At 34.1% G+C, this 3136-nt stretch overlaps 1 non-coding gene across 1 annotated transcript; it reads right to left on the reverse strand.

The window, feature by feature from the left end:
- Nucleotides 1-2578: 2578 nt before the first annotated feature.
- Nucleotides 2579-2662, reverse strand: Trnal-cag (transfer RNA leucine (anticodon CAG)). Its single transcript has one exon. It is a non-coding gene; the product is annotated as a tRNA-Leu (tRNA).
- Nucleotides 2663-3136: the final 474 nt, after the last annotated feature.

Here is a 3136-nt window from a genome sequence, read left to right on the forward strand (position 1 = left end):
CATAAATTGTAAACTTCCGCTTTCCATGCATTTTAAGGAGGCGTCGTCATATATTTTATCCATTTTATTCCTATGGGAACATACTTTGAGCCCACTGAAAGCGTGTTTTTCTGCCTTTTATACTCTCTGGCGGAGAGAACCTTGGGAGCACACAGTAAACCTTATTGAGTTCCAGTGAGACTATTCAAATCGGAACTCCTCGGCCATTATACACTGTATTATATTTGAGGTGATCTGCGTCAGAAACAATCATTTGAAAACAAAGGATATTTGATTGGATTATTTACATCAACTTCTTGTCAACACTATTTGTGCTACTACACTGAAAAGCGGATAAAGGATGTCTAGTCGTTATTCTACACGGACAGTTAATGGTCTTAGTTCATACAAGTTGTTTTTATAGTATTAGATTGTCAATCCAATATGTCTCATTAATTCACCTACCCATTAAAGTAAGAACTGAGACAAGTAGAAATATTGATGAAGATTTCTAGAATTTAGAGGGTGCCAGGAAATACTGTCATGAGAAGGTCATAAACAGTATTTAAGACCTGAAAATTTACATTTAATAGTGGGAGATATAATATAATGATAGTATTGTACTTATAAAAACCGGGAAACACACCTACTAGAGTTCGACAAACGAGAAACTTTTAAGAAAAAAAAATAATTTCGCTCTAAATAATAAAAGGAGACTTCACTAACAAGGTCAACAACAACATTTCTCTGAACTAAATGAAACCGATACCATGTACAAAACTGGAGCATCGCGAAACAAGCGCAAACGGTTTTCTTATTTGTAAAATGGGCATAACTAAATAATTTCAATGCCAGAGAACTTAGACGTATTGTCTTTTGAATCCTTTGAACGGATTTTGAGATGTGTCCACGGTTAACTTATTTACACGACGTCAACCACGTTTCCGACACCAATCGTACCAAATCGCCCATCTCCGGCAATCTTTGGGCTAAATATCGTTAATAAGATTCAAAATATACAAATGTATGATGAGGTCGCCGACGATTAACTCAATTATACTAAGAAGGCCCATTCGGTAACGCAAACAATTTACACGACAACGAACCTGTTTCCAACACCAATCGTACCAAATCGGAAATCTCCGGCAAGTGTTGGGATCATAGAACTCTTTGAGAGGATTCAAGATATACGAACATGTGATGATGCCTCCGACGATTAACTCAATTACACTTAAAAGACCTATTCGATAACGCAAACAATGTACTGCAATGAATGGTTTTGATGCATGTCTTAATTTCGCTTTTGAGAAAATGGGAGTAAGTTAAAGAAAATTAAAAGAAAAAAAGCTTGATACTCTTCGTTATGTGTTAATATGCCCAATGACGGTGGAAAACAGGTAAAACACGTTTTCATTATGGGCGCCACCATAATGGACTATTTGTAAAGACCCGTATTATTTCCGGGGCCACATCTTTTGGATAATTGCAGATTGTGGAAAATGTACCGTTTGACCAACACATTGTGAGGGATGTACTTGTATTTTACGACGCCAACGGCCAATCAATCCTAAACGAATTTGAATTAATAAAATCGCCGAAATTAATAAATTCAAACTGTTTTGAGGAGTGAAAGCGATCATATATACATTTTTAACAAAGATATGGCATAGTAAATGGCGTAGTAATATATTAGTTTAAATTGAATTAAAAACACGTTGTTGTTTTTTCACTAATCAACCCTTTCTCAAGTTCGCCTTTCATTCTGCAAGAAAAAAAGAAATTCAACCTTCAGATTTTTTTTTTAAATTAATGAACTTCAATGGACGTTAACTAGTCTTGAACTTGTCATTAGTAAATGTCAACTATATCCCATAAAAATGATGAGGAAAAGTGTTTATATACTTACAAATCAGACAGCACCATTATACTTAATGTGAAGTCTTTAAGCGGACTAAAACGACGTAAAACAGGAAATTGAAAATGCTTAAGGCAGACCGCGACCATGAGGTTTTATTGTTGGATTTTTTTATCTGAAAATTGAAGAATTTTCGTTTAGCAAATATCAAAGTTCTAGTAACAAATAACCTTGTCTTAATAATAGGACAAAACGTAGTACTCATATTTTTGAGAAAAAATATTGAACAATTTAGTTGTTTTAAAATAATATGTTAATTCTTTTGTCATTGCAAACGACGGCATTTTTATATACGTAAAAAGTTGATGGTTTATAATTCTATTCAACCATGTTCCTTTTTCTAAAACTATTTAATTCAATATAATGTCATAACGATGGCGAAACAAGTCATTTTAACTTTAGTTTTGAGTATTTTATACTAGTTACAAAAAAACATTCGTTTTATTTGAAGGTCTTTTTCTGCGAGGAATGCGAACGTATATCACGTGTGCGATATTTTTTTCTGCAATGAATATACCTATTTGCATTTTTGGTAAGAAGAATCATTTTAGAAAACTTGATTTGTCGCTTCCCTTAAAACAAAATGATGTAATTAGTTCGGATAACAGACAAAAAACACACAATATAAATGTTGGATTTAAACCATTTTGTAACATTGTTAAAGAAGTCAAACCAAAAAGTATGTGTCAGAAGTGGGATTCGAACCCACGCCTGGAGAACCAGACTGCGACCTGAACGCAGCGCCTTAGACCGCTCGGCCATCCTGACTTGATATCCATGCGTTAAACCATTTCAGGCTAGGCCGAACAAACCTATGAATACCATTGAAGCTAACACATTAACTTCTGTATTAGTAAGTGTTAATAACGCATAGTTATATTTTAAGGGTACGAGTTAGCCCATTCAGTGTCCATGTTGGGGTTTTCTTATAAGCCAAAAAGGAGCCGAATTATATTTAGTATGTCTACAATACCAAGCCTTTCCGACATCAGTTACAACACAAACCGAGGTCTATATTCAAGTTAAAACTAAAGAACATCGAATTTTATTGTGAATTAAAGCATGCCTTTTAAGAACGAAGACCCCATGTTGTACGCTATACATAGATATTTTAGGCCAGGTGCACGATGTTGGTATATGTGAACTATGAGTTACTACGGTTTTTAATTTACGCATTTAATCTTTTATGCATATAACAATTACACGTTACTATTATATCATTCTTTAGAAAAAGACAATGTG

This window comes from Mya arenaria, chromosome 11 (assembly GCF_026914265.1).
Source record: "Mya arenaria isolate MELC-2E11 chromosome 11, ASM2691426v1".
NCBI classification, from domain to species: domain Eukaryota; kingdom Metazoa; phylum Mollusca; class Bivalvia; order Myida; family Myidae; genus Mya; species Mya arenaria.